Source organism: Primulina eburnea, chromosome 17 (genome assembly GCF_022965805.1).
Source record: "Primulina eburnea isolate SZY01 chromosome 17, ASM2296580v1, whole genome shotgun sequence".
Lineage (NCBI taxonomy): Eukaryota > Viridiplantae > Streptophyta > Magnoliopsida > Lamiales > Gesneriaceae > Primulina > Primulina eburnea.
In genome coordinates, this window is record NC_133117.1 from 13,322,243 (window position 1) to 13,332,572 (window position 10,330).

Genomic DNA, 10,330 nt, shown 5'->3' on the forward strand with positions numbered 1-10,330 from the left:
CAAGCGGAATTCTTATCTGAATAATTTCTGTATAAAATACTCACCGTTCTCTGAATATTCAACAAAATCTTTAAATATTCAATATCGTTCTGTACTGACTCTAACAGACAAACAATACAGGATCGTAATTCGCTTTTGAAATCTATCTACAAATCTGAAATCTTATCTAGGCAGATATCAGCCAACCTATATATCACTGGTGAATCTGCCAATGCTAGGCTCGATTTCAGTGGGTCTACTGAATACATAAGGATGCAATCTGCCCCTTTCTGTACTAATCGAGTCATATACAATGCAGATATCAAAGGTATTCTAAATCTAGAATCCTCTCCACTGATCAGTCATCTCTGATCTGAATCTTACCATTTCTGGCAAAATGCTACCATATGTTTGTACTTGTTCAGCATATTAACATCAATAATGCGTTCGAATCAGAAAACACAAGTACATCATAATCTATTTCTATTTCATTCTCATCTTACTGTAGTATACAATATATACAGAAATCTCTGATATCAACATTTCGTCAACAAGCAAAGACATAAATACTACAGTACATACAACCCAACAGATACAGCATATTTCCATGAACTCAGTCAAAGCTATTCTTAACAAATGCATTAGTATATATCAATACATATGCAATAGAATCATAAAGAATAGTACCTGTTACTATATCATCAAGTGCCTCTTGGGTCTGTTCCTCGGTCACTCCCACCAGATTGTCCTGATCCCTGAAATCTTCGGGAATCTCTCTGGTGACAAACTCTAGCAAAGTGCCCCGGCTGTCGACAGATACGACAACTAACAGTAACTTCCTGGCATAGCTCCGTGGGATGTCTTCCTCCGCAAGTGCTGCAATACACTCCAGTATAACTCGGGCTAGAACCACTGGAGCTAGAGGAACCACTTCCCAACTTCTTAAATGGCTTCTTTCGAGCTTTCAGCACATCTTGCTTCCCACTCGTACTGCCGTGATCATATCGAAGAGGGGATTGCTGTGTCTGAGGTGGCTTCACACACAACCTTGTCAATTGTCTAATTAGACTTGCCTCAGCTCTCTTCGCTCTACTCAAGACATCAGCAAAATGGTAAGGTCGCTGCAGATTCAAAAATGCAACTACCTCTGAGTTCAACCCTCTGATGAATTGATTTACTATAGCTTCATCATTTCCAGCTAGATGAGGAGCAAAACGCATTAGAGTCGAGAATTTAGCAATATATTCGTCAATATTTAGCTGCCCTTGGCTCAAATTCTCAAACTCTAATTTCTTGTCCTCTCGGTACGAAGCTGAGAAAAATCTTCGATAGAAATCAGTTCTGAATATTTCCCACGAAATCACTGTACCTCTCTGTGCCCACATTCTTCTACTGGTAATCCACCAACTCCTGGCGGCTTCTCGTAACTAATAAGGCACCATTTTAACTCTCTGTTCATCTGTACAATCAAGTAAATCGAACAAGATTTCTATATCATCAAACCAGTTCTGACAATCTTCAGATGTCTCGGTACCACTCAAAACCGGCGGCTGTAATAACTGAAACTCTTTCATCTTTTCTTCTAGCTGAGTTTCTAATGCATCTATCTGTTCAGACGAGGTACTACCCTTTTCTGGAAATCTCCGAGGCGGTATATCTGAATATCAAACAAATTAATACACAATCTGTATAATCTGTCTCAGCCCTCCTCCGATCATATACCTCTGATTCAGACTCGGTTCTGATTCAGTCTTGGTAATTACATGCTGTAATCAACTCAGATAACAAACAACATGTAATAGAGAAAGTAATAAATCATGCTAGCACACACAATGTAAGTCAACAGTGAAATAATTCTCATGCTAGCAATCACATGCAAGGAAAGAAAATTTAATCTACCCCGCTCATTCTTTTCTATCTCAGTCTAAAGGATCTATCCGTTCTGACTATCTCAATCTAAAGGATCTATCGCTCTGAAAATCTAAGTCTAAAGGAACTATCGGCTCTGATACCACCTGTTGTGGGGACCCGAACGCTGATCTTTTTCTTAATCATCTTTGGGACTTAATTATAAATTAAGATAAACAGGGTCTAAAAATTTTTCTTTTTTAAAATGTCAATGCGGAAGGTAATGGAATCATGCTATTATACAAATCAGTATAATAATACAAATCTTGTACAACATTTATTTAGTTCAACTAAGGTTCAACTACTATAATCAAGTAATAACACCTACTCTACAATAAGTCCGGAATCACCACGCTAAACTCGTCTTCTCTCGTCATCTTCTCGACCCTGAACCTGCCCCCACCTGTTGTCATGCACACATACAAAACAAGACAACAGCCGGATAACTCCGGTGAGAATAAATCCCAGTATAAAACATGGTAAGCATGTATAGAAGCAATCTAAATCATAAAACATGCTATCATGATCATATTCAAAAGTAATAGATTTTATAATCTATGAAATCAAATCAAAATAAGCATGCAACTCAATTCAGATAAACATGCAATTTAAATCAAATCATATAAACATGCTATCATGACTGATAGCAATAAATATGGGTTTCGTAGTCTATGAAACCACATCTATAAACGCATGCAGTTCTAGTCAAATCATGTCTAGACTCGACTCAACTATAACTCTAGGGATCTCATTGTGAATAAGACGATCTATCACCTACTCTCCAATCGGGGTGACGGTACGTCTTATTCCTAGACTTCGGTCTAATCTGTATCCACATCTACAATAGGAGAGTGAATCTTCCCCTAAGCTGTGATATCACCGAACGTCTAGCAGTTTGACGGATCTGTCAAGACTCCCTATCTTAAATGCAATGCATATAAATCTATAAACAAAGCAGTAGCATATCAGCATATAAACAAGAATATTCATATCAGAATATAACAATAATCTAATATGTGATTTTATTGGGAAACTCAAATGAGATCTGATTTGAGTTATGTCTTCCCAGATATCACATGAATTATACCTTTGTCTTCCCTGTCTGACGAAGACGATGACCTGTATTCAAATCTGTCCATATCCAATCTGAAATGACAATATTGAATACTCTGTATCAGTAAATAACTCAATACCCAACCTGTTCTAATCAATACTCAATTCAGTACATCATCTGACTAATATCTGAACAAGGTAAAATCTGATTCATATCAACAATAACACGATACAATCTAAATCGTTACTGAATCTGATTAATATCAATCGACTGATGTTTCGACAGCATAACAACACAGTCTTGTAATCCCGTCAATCTCAACATCACAGATACAATACCAGAATTAATACTCAATACCAGTACAATTCATAATCTAGATATCGGTATACTTAAATCAGTAATAACCCCATTCTGATATCAATTCTTAATCAATTCAACTCCGAAAATCATAACAATTGTATAAATAGTCTATTCTTTAATCTGACTTCAATTCTAGACTGTCTACGGTAGCAGAAACATCATATCTGGTTCATATTCAATTCTGACAATATCATAAATTCAAAACATGTTTAAACGTAACAAAACTTACATCCAGTTGTAGCCTGTGTTGATAGGAACACAGTACTGAAGTCGGATTCTAATTCGGACGGACGGATTTCTCACAAAAGACGTAAGGATTTCTCGTAATCTTTCCTCGACTTCTTCTCGTTTTTCCCCTTTCTGATACTGAAGAAAGAAGGAATTTATATATATATCATACGTTGCATGCATGAGGACGAGTGGCTCATCCCTCCTATTACACGTCTCGCGCTCGAGCGGCAAGAAAGTACCGCTCGAGCGCGGCACTTTCTGTCCGAAGGCTAGCTTATCTCCATTGGCGCTCGGGCGGTACTTTCTACCGCTCGGGCGCCATACGTTCTGTCCAATTTTCTTACTTATGGTGTGTTGGCGCTCGGGCGGTCTTTTTCTACCGCTCGAGCGCAGAAGGTTCTGTACAAAATTCTTATTTTTCTTGCACCGACGCCCGGCCTCGTCATTTGATTTCTTATTAATCTCAATCATGTTAACTAATCAATGTCTGATTAAATAATTAAATCTCGGGCATTACAATAATTCACACAAAAAAGACAAAAAATTGTGTGAGACGGTCTCACAGGTTGTATTTATGAGACGAATATCTTATTTGGGTCATTCATGAAAAAATATTATTTTTTATGTTAAGAGTATTATTTTTTATTATGAATATGGGTAGAGTTGACCCGTCTCACATATTAGAATCCGTGAGACGGTCTCACATGAGACTCACTCCACAAAAAATATCAAGAAACTTTTAAAATTCATCCATAAATTAATCTATTTTAAATTTTATTTTGGTAGTGTAATTAGTCATATTTTGTTCTAAACACAATATCAGACGTCATATAAGCACCATATTATAAAAAAGAAAGTGCAAAAAAAAAAAAAAAACTCCCTAATTAAAGAATCAAAATAATCCTATTTACTTTATAATTTTTTTATGAATATTGTAATTTTGTTAGCGAAATTTCTAAATAAAAGAATAATAGTTAATAATTTTTTCATGAAAAACAGTAATTTTTTTACTGAAATTGCTTGATAACAGAATTCTAGAACGAAACCTGTAAAGACAAAACTGTAAACATAATATATAAATAGGTTGTTTAAAATATGAGTATCGTGTATGTAAAAAAAACTAAACCGAGGCCTGTAGCAAGTACAATTTTTTTAAAACAGATTTATCCCCTCCTGTATGTGCTCCAAGGATTTAACCGGACGTCTATTTCTCAAGGTACTACGGTCAAACCAGCAGTGATGTTGAACAAATCATCACACAGACGAACGAAGAATAACTGAAATTTATCAGCGAACAATTAGGAGCACAAGCAGTCTGTGCAGGAAGAAAGAGGAGGCAGAATGTAGGAGCGAGGGAGAAAGTTGTTGACACATCCTTTATTTTTACACGTAGATTGCACTCATACAAGAGGCCAAAAGTTACCATCAAAAGGGCAGCTGAAGCACCAACATATAGGGAGATGGAACAATAACAGTCAAGCATGTGAAAGGTCTCAAGGGCACGTGGAATGTCTTTTTTGAGGAAAGAAATTGTAAAAGGTGACATAGCCTATCTAGGTATTTTTTGCCTTGATCACTCCGACATTCGACGCATCCAATTCGCGTTCGTACGCTTGAAAACAAATCAATCATTTTTCAGTTCAAATCGAGCTCATGATTTGCACCCCCTACGCCGACGTGCGCGATAAAGTACTTCTTGACCAATCATTCTTACACTTTCATAAAGTGTAGCACAATATAAACTTATCAATACCTCTTTATTTTTCCTATGTTCGACAAACACACGATTCTCCAACTCTCATGCACACATAGAAAGTCTAATAACACACACAACCCAATATTATATATACATATATATATATATATATATATATATATATATATGTATAATCCAACAAATTTTGCTCCTATTTGTTTGCTTCTTTGTCATTTCTGTCATCTATACTGTCAACTTCTGGCATTAGTTCGCTATGTTTCCTTACTTTGTTTCCCAAATTTTCGTTATTTTTTCGTGTGATGCTGACATGACATTGACGTGTTGTGCTACGTACATAATATAAAACTAAATTCACATAGAAACAAATATAAAAATACTAACATTGCAATTTTTTATTTTTGTAATTTTCAAAACCAATATGAATCAAAAAAAATTTTTCTGGTAAAAAACAATATATATTTTATAAAAAAATTATACATCAAAAATAAAAAAAATTGTCCATCGATTGATGGAATTTGGTATTTTTAGTATCCCACGATGGGTATACTCCTAATTACGGCAACTATTTTGAGAGGTGAAATAAACTATATTTATAGGTCAGGAATGTAGCCACGACTTCAAAATTGGAAAGGCTATGTCTCACAGCTTCTATGAACTAAACAAAATATTGGTGTGCATGAATATGATCAGATAAGTATGATATCAATGAAGTTTTAAAATTATATTATTGGATAAATTATGGTTAATTTAGATTTTGCAAGGACGTTTAAGATATTATAAAATAGTAAGCACAATAATCAGGTAAGTTAAATACATATCAAACAATATATTATTAATATCTATATATTACTCATTTCCTATTTTATCAAACTTATTATTCATCTCATCCATAACATCAAACGATATCTTATAAATCCAGTATTTTTTTCAAGGAAAAGAATTCATCCAATAATGATTTTTATTTGATTAAATTTGTGATTGAAGTCAAGATTGTTAGAGTAGATGTCCTACAAGCCAACAGTTGGCTAGAGAATTTATTGACTCAAGTGTAATAAACTATCTTTATTTTAATATAATTAATTATTTCATTGTTTGTTATTTCTTTATCTGTATACCCATGTGAACAAAATAGATAAAGACCTTTATTTTATTTTAATACAATTGAATCGTAATTCGATGTTGAAACTCGTTTGTAAACACTGCATATTCTAAATTCGTTCCTAGTTGATTCAGCCGCCTAAAACATAGATAAAGGTCGCTTGAGCTCGACACTAGCATCTGTGATGTTGTGTACTGCGTTTCTTGGTAAGGGCATAAAGATGTCCAAACATGCATATGGTGTAGTCATATGATGATTATACCGAACAACCCTCCCTTGGACTTTCCAAGTGATTATCATTCATCGAGAGGATAAGTCTGTGGTTATGATTGTGCTACTTTGTAGGATATCCAAAGAATTCTGTTGGATATTAATTCTATCATCTCAATGAAGCAAAATGTTTGTTTCAAGAAATGCCACCTTTTTGGAAAAGAAATTTTATTGGATAGAAAAGGAAAGATGATAGAACTTGAAGAAATTCAAGATACTCCCTCAACTATAGAAGTTGAACCCAATTTCAAACAACCAGTAGTTGAAGTACACGTTCCTAGAAGGTTTGATAGAGTTGTCAGACCACCTGCAAGATATACGCTTCTTCATGAACAAGGCCATGATGAGCTTTGTGTTGGATGTGATCCAAGGAACTTCAAAGAAGCAATTTCTGATGCTTATTCATCCAAATGGTCTCAAGCAGGCATCAAAGAGTTGGAACCTCATATTTGATAGTACTATCAAAGAGTTTTGTTTTGCTAAGAATCCTGAGAAACCATGCGTGTACAAGAAAGTTAGTGGGAGTGTAGTGACATTCCTAGTACTTTATGTTGATGACAACATGCTCATTGAGAATGATGTAGGATTACTGCAATCAACTAAAGTATGGTTAGTAAGTAAATTCTCCATGAAAGACATAGGTAAAGAATCCTATGTATTGGGAATACAAATCTATAGAGATAGATCAAAGAGGATGTTGAGGTTCACCCAAGCGATTTTTATCAATATCATTCTAAATAGATTCTCTATGGAAAGTCCAAGAGATGATACTTACCAATGTGTCATGGTGTTAGTCTATCTAATTCAGTGTGCCCCAATACTGATGGAAAGATAGAGATGATGACAAGTATTCCATATGCGTCTGCCATTGGTAGTATCATGTATGGTATGATATCGAAACATCCTGATGTTGCTTACGCTCTGAGTGTTACAAGCAGGTATCAGGAAAACCCTGGTCCAATGCATTGGAAAGCCGTGAAAGATATTCTTAAGTACTTGAGAAGGACTAAGAATTTTTCATGGTCTATGGGGGTGGAGAATTCAAATTGGAAGGCTACACTGATTCTAGCTTCCAATGTGACGTAGATGATTCGAAATCGATCTCTGGTTTTGTATTCATGCTAAATGGTGCAGCTGTCTCTTGGAAAAGTTCCAAGCAAGACACCGTTGCGGATTCCACCACTGAAGCTAAATACATTGTTGCATCTACTGCAGCAAAAGAGGCAGTTTGGATGAGGAATTTTGTCCAAGAGTTGGGCGCTATTCCTAATGGAGTTGATTCAGTCCCTGTGTACTGCGAAAACACTGGTGCCATTGCGCAAGCAAAGGAAGCAAGGTCTCATCAGCGATCCAAATATTACTGAGGAAGTTCCACATCATACGGGAGATTGTGGGAAGAAGAGACATATCAGTCGAAAGAGTCCCTCTGCAAATAATGTTACTGATCCACTTATATAACCCTTGCCAAGACCATTGTTTGAGTAGCATCGGAAATGGGATTAAAGTTTATGAGTTGTTGGCTCTAGGGCAAGTGGGAGATTGTTAGAGTAGAGGCCCAGCAAGCCAACGGTTGGCTAGAAAATTAGCAACCGTCGCTAATTAATTTCGATTATATCACATATCCTTCAGAGACGAGCTCATTTCGATCCACTTTGTCCTTCAAAATTACCCCTAACACCACGCCGTTTCACTCACCGCCGTTCGCTTCGAACCACCAACACCACCGCCGTTCCACTCACCGAGAGGGAAGCAAAACACCACAGTTCCCTTCCATTTTGCATTTTCCACGTTGATTTCTAATTTTCTATACGTATCTGGGAATTGTTTTCTCTAGCAAGAAACATGATGAATTTTTCCTTGTCCGAGTTTTGTGCGGTTTGAGATGCTCACGGGACACCAATGTTGCTCTAAAATTTTCTTCTAGGGTTTTGTGTTACCTGCCTACTCTGCTAGAAGCCAATTTCAATTCAGGTATTTGTAATTCTTAAATTCAATCTGTATTGTTTCTCAAAGAAAATTTAAAAACCAATTTGTATTTTCTCAATCAATTAGTGATGTTTTATTTATTTATAATTTTTTGGGCGAAACTCGATGGATTTTTCATTTGCCTTTCACTCCCAAGGTGTTTACTTCAGTATTAATTGCCCTGAATTTTGTTATACCTTATATGCCTTGTTTAAAAGCCACATATAAGAACTGATTGTTCTGTTATGTTATGTTATGCAAGATCTCTGTAATTTTTTGTTGTTGTTTCTTTCTGGACCTGAAAGTGAAGTAGCTTAATTTAATTTTCTGTTTGGAGTGTATTACTGTCATTGTATCGTGTGACTATATTTGTTTGTTAAATGAGAGAAATTGAGTTCATGTTGATTCATTTGCTTCTTGGGTTTAGGGTGTAATTTTCTTATTGAATATTTGAAGTCCATACCCCACCCCTGGGATATACATACATGTGTTAATTAATCAACTGAATCATAATACTTTACTTTTTCTTGATAAAGCTGAAACTTCTTGTGAATATGGTTGATATGTCTTCAAAGTCGACGTCACTTAAAGACTACCTTAAGAAATACACAAGTGACGATGATGCAGAAAAGAAAAAGAAGAAGAAGATAAAAAAGGGTAAACCGGTTTCTGAAGGTGTTCTTATTGTGGATGAAGATCCCACCTGGCAAAGGCCAAGGAAACTCAATGAAGAAGAAGATTCAGCAGGTAACTACAAATAGACATTTTTTTCAGCCTATGATCACATTTTTAGCTCAATTATGTCAATTACCATAATCAAACCTGTTATAGACGAAGATAAGCCTCAGGTTGATGAAGATATTGAAGTTAAGCATATGAAACAGTGTAAATTCAACTTCTTCAGTTTCTGATCTTTCTCCCTCAAGAAAGAGACTTAAAGAATCGCCTCTTTTGATTGATCGTGCAAAGACTAGTTTAGTGTCTGGTTTGGATATTAAAGAAGAAATTGATAGAAAGAAAAAGGAAGATTTGCTAAGGTAACTATTATGTTTTCATTAATATTGTGTCCAAGATTCTCTCTCTACTGCTCAAACATCCGTATTTTCCCCATGGAATTACCTAATTTTGCATCCTGGTAATCTGTACGAGTTGGATCAGCAACTCCATTAAAATATTTGCATTATATATTATCATTTGTTTCTTGTTAGCATCATTTATACGAATTGGATCAGTGGCGCCCTGCTAAAATTGGCATTAAATATTGTTTCTTCTTTATATTCTTCAGATACCAAATCAAAACAGGAATCTTTGTCCTGATACGACACATTTATTAAGAAAGTTTTTCCAACGTTTTTGTTCATGTTTCGTTGACTATTGTTTTAATATTCATCATGTCTCATTTGAAATGGGGTGTGTTTTTGGTTTAGTAAGTGCAATTGTCTTCATGCAATTGGGGTAATCTGTATTTCAAGATGCAAATGAAATAAGTTTGTACTTTCAAATGAAACATGCCTCTACCAGTACTGATATATTTTATATCTGTCAATTTATATTTGAAATAGAAGAATCTAATGTATTTTCTTTTTCAAATTTCAGTTTGCAGGATGCATCAAGAACCAATATTACACTCAATGTCAATATGACAAGGTCAGAAGTGAATTTGTTTACTCCTATGTAGGTGCTTAGATGGATGGTGTATGTTGGGATAAATATTTTGTTTGTCATTGCGGATTTTTGGATATACTTT

At 35.3% G+C, this 10,330-nt stretch overlaps 1 long non-coding RNA gene across 1 annotated transcript; it reads left to right on the forward strand.

Annotated features, from left to right (window-relative positions):
• Nucleotides 1–8,462: 8,462 nt before the first annotated feature.
• On the forward strand, nucleotides 8,463–9,444 carry LOC140818396 (uncharacterized). The gene is made up of 3 exons (XR_012114974.1): nucleotides 8,463–8,589; nucleotides 9,120–9,330; nucleotides 9,415–9,444. It is a non-coding gene; the product is annotated as an uncharacterized lncRNA (long non-coding RNA).
• Nucleotides 9,445–10,330: the final 886 nt, after the last annotated feature.